At 45.4% G+C, this 10,821-nt stretch overlaps 1 protein-coding gene across 1 annotated transcript in view; it reads left to right on the top strand.

The window, feature by feature from the left end:
- atad1a (ATPase family AAA domain containing 1a) overlaps positions 1–10,821 on the top strand; it is a 296,764-nt gene that overhangs the window by 244,889 nt on the left and 41,054 nt on the right. The window lies entirely within an intron of this gene.

Genomic DNA, 10,821 nt, shown 5'->3' on the forward strand with positions numbered 1-10,821 from the left:
TTCATTAGGCTCATGTCTCCAAGGCTAATTGTTGACGTTTATATACTATATGTCCAAATGTTTGTGGACACCCCTTCTAATAAATGCTACTAAATTCAGCTACTTGCCCCATTACTGACACGTATATGCAAAATCACACACACCGCTTGCCTTGTCCTGTAAAGATGTACTGCCAATAGAATAGGACTCTGGGTTAGAGGGGTACAAAGTCCCCCAGCATTGAGGAGCTGTGGAGCAGTGGAAGAACTGTGTTCTCTGGGATGATGGTGGACCTCACTAACTCTTTTGTGTCTGAATGCAATCAAATCCTCACAGCAATGCTCCTTCTTCAAAATCTAGTAGAAAGTCTTTTTCTCTGGTCAGTAGAGACAGTTACTCCAACAGAAGCAGGAGAAACTCTTTTTAACACCCTTTATTTCAGAGGAAACACTGAATGAGCAGGTGTCCCAATACTTTTGTCCGTCTATCAGTCAGCTACAGTACAGTCTCTTTGCTCCAGTGTAAGATGAAAGAAGAAGTCTGCCCAGACTTACTGGAATGGAAAGTTCAGACAGGTCAGAGGTCAGAGCGAAGGCCATGTTTAACTGTTTTGTGTGTGTGTGTGTGTGTGTGTGTGTGTGTGCGCTCTGTAATTGCCAGAGAGGGCTGGTTGGAAGTTTGGAAGGCAGTGTTCCTCTGTTGGGAAAGCGGCCGCAGGGAAGCAGGAGATTCCGGGTCTGCGGGCCGATGGCTCTGAGTGATAGGTACCAGACTGCGTGCGGCCGGGCTGCTCTGTAATTGGAGTAATCTGGACTGCTGGACCGGAGTATTTGAAGTGTGTGTGAGACGGACTGGGGTAAAGTGGGTTCACTGCTGCCAGCTGTGCAGCAATGCTGTATCCATTAGCCAATCTCAGAGAACAGAAAACAACAACAAGCTGTGTGTGTGTGTTTGTGTGTGTGTGTTCGGGATTTGAATCTGTCCTCATAATTCAGTGTATCATTAAATCCCAAATTCCAACATGATTTAGTTCTACTCGAACCAGTCGGACTAATATTCAGACTAGTGTATAGACTAGTGTCCAGATAATGTCCAGGCTAGTGTTCAGACTAGTGTCCAGATAATGTCCAGGCTAGTGTAAAGACTAGTGTTCAGATAATGTTCAGACTAGTGTTCAGATAATGTCCAAGCTAGTGTCCAGGCTAGTGTCCAGATAATGTCCAGGCTAGTGTAAAGACTAGTGTTCAGATAATGTTCAGACTAGTGTTCAGATAATGTCCAAGCTAGTGTCCAGACTAGTGTTCAGATAATGTCCAAGCTAGTGTCCAGACTAGTGTTCAGATAATGTCCAGGCTAGGGTATAGACTAGTGTTCAGATAATGTCCAGGCTAGTGTATAGACTAGTGTTCAGACTAGTGCACAGGCTAGTGTCCAGACTAGTGTATAGACTAGTGTTCAGACTAGTGTCCAGACTAGTGTTCAGATAATGTCCAGGCTAGGGTATAGACTAGTGTTCAGATAATGTCCAAGCTAGTGTCCAGACTAGTGTTCAGATAATGTCCAGGCTAGTGTAAAGACTAGTGTTCAGATAATGTTCAGACTAGTGTTCAGATAATGTCCAAGCTAGTGTCCAGGCTAGTGTTCAGATAATGTCCAGGCTAGTGTAAAGACTAGTGTTCAGATAATGTTCAGACTAGTGTTCAGATAATGTCCAAGCTAGTGTCCAGACTAGTGTTCAGATAATGTCCAGGCTAGGGTATAGACTAGTGTTCAGATAATGTCCAGGCTAGTGTATAGACTAGTGTTCAGACTAGTGCACAGGCTGGTGTCCAGGCTAGTGTATAGACTAGTGTTCAGATAATGTCCAAGCTAGTGTCCAGACTAGTGTTCAGATAATGTCCAGGCTAGGGTATAGACTAGTGTTCAGATAATGTCCAGGCTAGTGTATAGACTAGTGTTCAGACTAGTGCACAGGCTAGTGTCCAGACTAGTGTATAGACTAGTGTTCAGACTAGTGTCCAGACTAGTGTTCAGATAATGTCCAAGCTAGTGTCCAGACTAGTGTTCAGATAATGTCCAGGCTAGTGTATAGACTAGTGTTCAGACTAGTGCACAGGCTAGTGTCCAGACTAGTGTATAGACTAGTGTTCAGACTAGTGTATAGACTAGTGTTCAGACTAGTGTTCAGACTAGTGTATAGACTAGTGTTTGGAGGAGGAGCTGTGGTGGAGTGTTTGGAGGAGGAGTGTTTGGAGGAGGAGCTGTGGTGGAGTGTTTGGAGGAGGAGCTGTGGTGGAGTGTTTGGAGGAGGAGCTGTGGTGGAGTGTTTGGAGGAGGAGCTCTGGTGGAGTGTTTGGAGGAGGAGCTGTGGAGTGTTTGGAGGAGGAGCTGTGGTGGAGTGTTTGGAGGAGGAGCTGTGGTGGAGTGTTTGGAGGAGGAGCTGTGGTGGAGTGTTTGGAGGAGGAGCTCTGGTGGAGTGTTTGGAGGAGGAGCTGTGGAGTGTTTGGAGGAGGAGCTCTGGTGGAGTGTTTGGAGGAGGAGCTGTGGTGGAGTGTTTGGAGGAGGAGCTCTGGTGGAGTGTTTGGAGGAGGAGCTGTGGTGGAGTGTTTGGAGGAGGAGTGTTTGGAGGAGGAGCTGTGGTGGATTGTTTGGAGGAGGAGCTGTGGTGGAGTGTTTGGAGGAGGAGTGTTTGGAGGAGGAGCTCTGGTGGAGTGTTTGGAGGAGGAGCTGTGGTGGAGTGTTTGGAGGAGGAGCTCTGGTGGAGTGTTTGGAGGAGGAGCTGTGGTGGAGTGTTTGGAGGAGGAGTGTTTGGAGGAGGAGCTGTGGTGGATTGTTTGGAGGAGGAGCTGTGGTGGAGTGTTTGGAGGAGGAGTGTTTGGAGGAGGAGCTCTGGTGGAGTGTTTGGAGGAGGAGTGTTTGGAGGAGGAGCTCTGGTGGAGTGTTTGGAGGAGGAGCTGTGGTGGAGTGTTTGGAGGAGGAGCTCTGGTGGAGTGTTTGGAGGAGGAGCTGTGGTGGAGTGTTTGGAGGAGGAGTGTTTGGAGGAGGAGCTGTGGTGGATTGTTTGGAGGAGGAGCTGTGGTGGAGTGTTTGGAGGAGGAGTGTTTGGAGGAGGAGCTCTGGTGGAGTGTTTGGAGGAGGAGCTCTGGTGGAGTGTTTGGAGGAGGAGCTCTGGTGGAGTGTTTGGAGGAGGAGCTGTGGTGGAGTGTTTGGAGGAGGAGCTGTGGTGAAGTGTTTGGAGGAAGAGCTGTGGTGGAGTGTTTGGAGGAGGAGCTCTGGTGGAGTGTTTGGAGGAGGAGCTGTGGTGGAGTGTTTGGAGGAGGAGCTCTGGTGGAGTGTTTGGAGGAGGAGCTGTGGTGGAGTGTTTGGAGGAGGAGTGTTTGGAGGAGGAGCTGTGGTGGATTGTTTGGAGGAGGAGCTGTGGTGGAGTGTTTGGAGGAGGAGTGTTTGGAGGAGGAGCTGTGGTGGAGTGTTTGGAGGAGGAGTGTTTGGAGGAGGAGCTCTGGTGGAGTGTTTGGAGGAGGAGCTCTGGTGGAGTGTTTGGAGGAGGAGCTCTGGTGGAGTGTGTGGGGTCGGTGTGTGTTTATCCCCTCACTTTAATTAGTGGAACACACACTGGGCTGTTTCGGCCTGTTTCCCTCCCAGCAGGAAATTTCCCATTAAATCACTACCGTGTGTGTGTGTGTGTGTGTGTGTGTGTGTGTGTGTGTGTGTGATTAGAGCGCAGTGTTTGACTGTAGGTTCAGCAGATCTGTAGTTCGGAGTGCTCTGTGTCTCTCAGGTGTGCTACAGGTGTGCAGGTGTGCTCTGTTTGATGTTACCTGGATAGAGAGATTGCTCTTCTAGTGTTCTTCAGCTGCAGGCAGTGTGTGTGTGTGTGTGTGTGTGTGTGTGTGTGTGTGTGTGTGTGTGTGTGTACTTCTGCCAAAAAAATTGATTTCTAATCCATTTTTTTTTACTACTAATTTTCTTTGACAGAAATTTGCATAAGTAATTAACCCCTCTACCTGTCAATCAATAAACACGCCCCCTTTCCTGAATGAAAGACCCCAAACTGATGCAGCATTGTGTTGTGGAGATGCTCTCTCTCTCTCTCTCTCTCTTTCTCGCTGCTGAGAGGGGGGCATAGTTCCTGAGAGGGGGCGTGGCTACCTTAAAAGTGTGTGTGGATTGACAGCAGCTTTAGAGACTGGCTGCCTGTGTTACCGCGGCCTCCACATGCCTGCTCTGTCGGCTCATTACGATGCGCAGCTTATCACACGCTTATAGAGGGTTTATAGAGGGTTTACAGAGGGCTTATAGAGGGTTTATAGAGGGTTTACAGGTGTGTGTACATGAAAGTTGATGTTGTTGATGATCCCGAGTGATGTGGCTGCTTCAGTCCGTCCCAGAATTCCCCTGAATCTTCTCTATAGTCTGGATTGGCTGGCTGCTCCTGTGTGCGGTGTATCTGTGAGTGTGTGACAGATTAAAGAGCCTGTGTCGTGAGTGAAGTTTGGACGTTGTGTAAAACATCTAACGTTTAAATTAATTCAAACTAATTCTGATGATTTGCAAATCCTTCTCATCTCATATTCTATTAAACACACAACAAAGACGAGATCTTTAGATCTTTAATGTTCATACGGGTCAACTTTATTGTTTTTCTGCAAATATTCACTCGTTTTGAGTCTGAGGGATCAAAGGTCACGGGTATTCGGGCATGGGCATTGGTGTATGATGTTTTATACTGGTTTCTGGGTGTTTGGACTGGTTTATGTTATTAATGCTGCTTTAAAGGTGTTTTTACTGGTTTCTGGTGTTTACTACTGGTTCTGGTTGTTTGTGATAATACATGGCTGTTAATTGTAGTATATGGTTATTTATGCTACTTTATAAACAGTGTTTACTGGTTTCTGGTTGTTTTTACTGGTTTAATGTTATTTATGTAGCTTTAAGGGTGTTTTTACTGGTTTATGGTTATTTATGCTACTTTATAAACAGTGTTTACTGGTTTCTGGTTGTTTATGCTACTTTATAAACAGTGTTTACTGGTGTATGATATTAAATACTGGTTTCTGAGTGTTTGGACTGGTTTCTGGTTGTTTATGCTACTTTATAAACAGTGTTTACTGGTGTATGATATTAAATACTGGTTTCTGAGTGTTTGGACTGGTTTCTGGTTGTTTATGCTACTTTATAAACAGTGTTTACTGGTGTATGATATTAAATACTGGTTTCTGGGTGTTTGGACTGGTTTATGTTATTAATGCTGCTTTAAAGGTGTTTTTACTGGTTTCTGGGTGTTTATGAGGGTGTTATATTTAGTTCACACTGGTTTATGGTCATTTATGCTGGTTGAAAGTAGTTTCTTACTGGTGTCTGGCTGCTATTACTGGTTAATGGTTGTTTGTGCTAGTTTATAATGGTGTATGATGGTTTATACTGGTTTGTGTTGGTTGTAAGTGTTTGTATTTTTACTGGAATATTTTAGTTTTTACTGGTTTCTGGTTGTTTATGCAAATTCATGGCTGTTTATTTTAGTATATGGTTATTTATGCTACTTTATAAACAGTGTTTGCTGGTTTATGGTTGTTTTTACTGGTTTCTGGTTGCCTATACTGGTTTTTACTGGTCTATGATTGTTTATACTAGTTCATGAGTAGTGTTTACTGGTGTATGTTCATACACCACATGCTTGTACATGAAAGTTGATGATCCAGACTGATGTGAGTCTTTCAGCCCATCTCGAAATCCCCCTGAGAGTCTAGTTTATAAGTATTTTAAACTGGTGTGTTTAGTTTATACTGGTTTCTAGCTGTTTATTCAACTGTATGCATAGTTTCTATTGGTTTATGATGTTTTATACTGGTTTCTGGTTGTTTATGCAAATTTATAGCTGTTAATTCTAGTATATGGTTATTTATGCTACTTTATAAACAGTGTTTACTGGTGTATGATATTTTATACTGGTTTCTGGCTGTTTGGACTGGTTTATGGTTAGTAATGCTGCTTTAAAGGTGTTTTTACTGGTTTCTGGGTGTTATATTTAGTTCACACTGGTTTATGGTCATTTATGCTGGTTGTAAGTAATTTCTTACTGGTGTCTGGCTGCTATTGCTGGTTAATGGTTGTTTGTGCTAGTTTATAATGGTGTATGATGGTTTATACTGGTTTGTGGTGATTGTAAGTGCTTATATTTTCACTGGAATATTTGTGTTTTTACTGGTTTATGGTTGCCTATACCGGTTTGTACTGGTCTATGATTGTTTATACTAGCTCATGAGTAGTGGTTACTGGTGTATGATGGTCTATACCGGTTTGTGGTGGTTTGTAAGTGCTTGTACATGAAAGTTGATGATCCTGACTGATGTGAGTCCTTCAGCCCATCCCGAAATCCCCCTGAAAATCTCCAAGGCTTTTGATTGCTGTCGTCGGCGGTAGCGGCTCTGACCCTGCAGACGATTATGTGTAATGGTCTGGTTAAAGAATGCAGAAGCGCAGCAGAGAAAGAGCAGAATTATCCTCAAAGTAACCTTTAATAACCTCTAACTCCGGGGTTCCCCTCACTTTCATCCCGAGCAGGCCTGTGATCTGAGGACTGAAGTGATCTGACTTTGTTTGCAGAAGTGCGTCTGCAGCCCACACAGAACACGCCTACAGTACCTGATAGAGAGCAGCGCAGCTACATGTAGGGGATCAGCTCGACTGAGCGTGTGTTTCTCATAATCTTACCATCATTTTGATCTTAAGGCTTTTGCTTAAAGTGATAAACATCAAATTCCCCCAACCCCCCCCCATACACACACACACACACCACACACACACCACACACACACCACACACACACACACACACACTCCACTGTTACCTCATGGAGCTACAAGGCTAATGTAGCCAACAAGTAGTGGACACGTTATATGTCCAAACAATATGTCCAAATGTTTGTGGACACTCCTTTCAGCAGACACAGATGTGCAAATGCACACACACAGCTTGTCTAGTCCCTGTAGAGAAGAAGTACTGCCAATAGAATAGGACTCTCTGGAGCAGATCAACATCATGACCCTATTGGCTCCATGCTGCCTAATAATGCCAGGCGTGGGCTAGAGGGGTATAATAAAGCCCCCCAGCATTGAGGAGCTGTGGAGCAGTGGAAGAACTGTGTTCTCTGAATGATGGTGGAGGAGCTCCATCCAGTACTTTGGGGATTAGTTGGGGAGTAGGGGATGATGAGGTGGGGTGGTGATCATTCATCCAACCTCCTGACCTCACTAATAACGCTCTTGTGCCTGAAAACTCATTTTAATAGCCTTGATTTCAGAAGATTAGCAGGTGTCCCAATACTTTTGTCCACACGGTGTATGATGTTAGTCATTCTGACCCAGAAAGAGAGCAGTTCAGAGAAATCACTGAAGGTCCAACATTGCCATGACTCTTATGTCCGTGATGAGGGTCTGTAAACTTCCCACCACAACTGTATACTGCATCCCTCTAACTTTCTCTAATGCTCTCTCTCCCTCTCCTTCTCTCCCCCCCCTTAATCTCTCCCTCTCCCTCTCTCTCTTCCCCTCTCTCTCTCTCTCTCTCTCTCTCTCTCTCTCATTTATCAGTGTCCCAGACTTACAGATGTTGTTGCCTTGTTGTGTTTTGCCTCTGGAGTTGCCAAGGGAACAGGAGCTGACTATTCATAGGGAGCCCAGCAGTGATTGGCTGCCGGAACAATACGCAATATGCATGATTATATATATATATAAGCTCCGCCTCCAGAGTGTGGTACGGGCACTTGGAGATGGGTAGCATTTTAAATGAATGTCTTAAAAAAAAAAAAAAAAAAGAAAAACACTGAATTTATTCAATCGTTTCACAATTATAATAGTTTAGAGTTCAATGTCTCTCGACCACTCTGCTCTCTCTCTCTCTCTCTGTCTCTCTCTGTCTCTCTCTCTGAGGTTTGTCTGAATTCCTGGTGATGGAGAAATGAGGACATTCGTCAGGGAATGTTTTGTGGCGGTGACTTTTTATTTAAAGAAACCCGTCTGAAACGGAACGAGAGAGAGAGGGAGGGAGAGAGAGAGAGAGAGAGGGAGAGAGAGGGAGAGAGAGAGAGGGAGAGAGAGGCTCTAACAGCTGAAAGCTCTCAGCTCTGCTCGAGCAGAAACAGAGGTTCAGATGTTCCGACAGATTCCAGATGGCGCGAGAGGCTGGTTGTACTTCAGTGTTCTTCAGAATGAGATTGAAAGCTGTGTAGCTTCAGGAAGAACTTTCCAGAAACAGCTGAGTGAGGAGATCAGCAGAACCTGGGTCCAGTCTGCTGCGGTGCTGGAGGCCTAACGCCCAGGAGACGGCTGGTGAGAAAAACTCTGGTAACATCTGGAACCACATTCAGGAGAGAAACTCATCAGACACTTGTTTAGAATAGTTAAACACAGCAAACACCATAACCCAACCCCCCCAAACCCCTCCCACTACAAACAGCACAACCCAACCCCCCCAAACCCCTCCCACTACAAACAGCACAACCCAAACCCCCCAAACCCCTCCCACTACAAACAGCACAACCCAAACCCCTCCCACTACAAACACCACAACCCAAACACTCCCAAACCCCTCCCACTACAAACAGCACAACCCAAACCCCTCCCACTACAAACACCACAACCCAAACACTCCCAAACCCCTCCCACTACAAACAGCACAACCCAAACCCCCCAAACCCCTCCCACTACAAACAGCACAACCCAAACCCCCCAAACCCCTCCCACTACAAACAGCACAACCCAAACCCCTCCCACTACAAACACCACAGCCCAAACACTCCCAAACCCCTCCCACTACAAACAGCACAACCCAACCCCCCAAACCCCTCCCACTACAAACAGCACAACCCAACCCCCCAAACCCCTCCCACTACAAACAGCACAACCCAAACACTCCCAAACCCCTCCCACTACAAACAGCACAACCCAACCCCCCAAACCCCTCCCATTACAAACAGCACAACCCAAACCCCCCAAACCCCTCCCACTACAAACAGCACAACCCAACCCCCTCAAACCCCTCCCACTACAACCAAAGCCCCTCCTATCACAACCAAAACCCCTCCCTTAATGACAAAACCTCCTCCTACCACAACCAAAACCCTTCCACCACAACCAAGCCCTCTCCTATAACAACCAAAACCCCTCCAGTGCAATCAAGCCCCTCCCATAAACACCAAGTACCTCCTACTACAACCAAAAAACCCTCCCACCACAACTGAAACCCCTCCATTGCAATCAAAGCCCCTCCCATAATTAGCAAGTCCCTCCCACTGCAACCAAAACCCCTTCAGTGCAATCAAAGGCCGTCCCATAACAACCCAAGCCCCTCCCTCCACGACCCCCTGCACAGAAGAGAGCTTTGCAGAATAAGGTGAGTAATTAATTACGGATGATTCATTAATCTATTCATTATTTGTTTGCTTGCCGGGTGTAAATACTGAAGGAGGAGGAGGGAAGGAGCAGTGCTGCTTCTTAGTTTGGTTCTGGGTTCAGCTAGAACAGAACTTTACAGTATATGGAGGTTCTTTAAGCTCTTAAAGTGCTCTTGTTCTCATTGAGAACCGTGATGTACTAAGAACAGGTTGTAAAAGTGCGGTCAGTCTGACGGGTCCAGTTGGGCCGAGGTGGAGATCTCTCTGGTTTCTGTGGTTTCTCGGCAGTGTGTGGTTGGGTGAGGACCAGTGAAGCGGGTCACTGTTGATGCTTCAGTACAGCGGCTCCGGAAACTGCAGTGAGTTCTCCAGAGCCGGGACAAGACGCAGAGTCAGGATCTGAGGAAGGAAACTGGAGAGACCTCCAATATCTGTGAAGAAAGAAACCAAAAACATGGTGATGATGTTGATGATGGTGGTGATGGTGATGATGATGATGATGATGATGATGGTGGTGATGGTGATTTTGTTAACTTGCGAATGCAGTGACCTGACCAGGAAATATGTTCAAGTTTGGAGTTTGACCTAAGGTCAGCAATTTTAAACACACACACACACACACACACACACACACTACTGTTTTTCTACAGTGTGAGGACACAGTGTCATACATATATGACCCATATACCTTCTAAAATATCTATGACTGTATATCTATAAATACACCTAGACATAAAAATATATATATAAATATGCCTATATATCTTCCAGATAATGTTGGGGACTCAGACACAGTCTCAGTCTTTAAATCTAGGCTGAAACTCATCTGTTTAGTTTAGCTTTTGGTAATTAATAATTAATAATTAATAATTTGGTAAATAATAATTAATAATAGATAAGGGCTGCAGGTCCAGGGGTTCGAGGATACAGGGAATTGTAGCACACTGAGATGCTGGAGCTGTCGTCTCACTGCTTACACACGATCACTCAGGTTAGTGGACGGTGGAGCAGACGGACGCTAGTGTTTCAGGGTGCTCCCATGTCTGTGTTACCTTCTGGCTCTCTCCTTTTAATTAGACTGTTATAGTCAGACCTGCCGGAGTCGTCAGACCCGCTCTGATACTGATCAACATTCTCTGTCTCCTACCAGTCCGACCAGCAGACCCCGTCCCCACCACCAACACCCGTGTCAGACCAGCGGCCCACCCTCCTACCACTGCTACCTGCCTAATGACCATGTTCAAACCTAAATGGACTCTTAACTATCTGCCACTATTAATAGCACCACTATTACCCATCATTCCTCTGACCATCACTGCCATGACTATATGCAGTTATACTACACCATGATTATTATATTATGATTATGATCAGAGCAGTTTAACAGTTGGTTTAGTAACTTATCAATATCAATATCAATAATTTATAAATAGTTCTGATCAGAGGAGGAC

Source organism: Salminus brasiliensis, chromosome 20, assembly GCF_030463535.1.
Source record: "Salminus brasiliensis chromosome 20, fSalBra1.hap2, whole genome shotgun sequence".
NCBI lineage: Eukaryota > Metazoa > Chordata > Actinopteri > Characiformes > Bryconidae > Salminus > Salminus brasiliensis.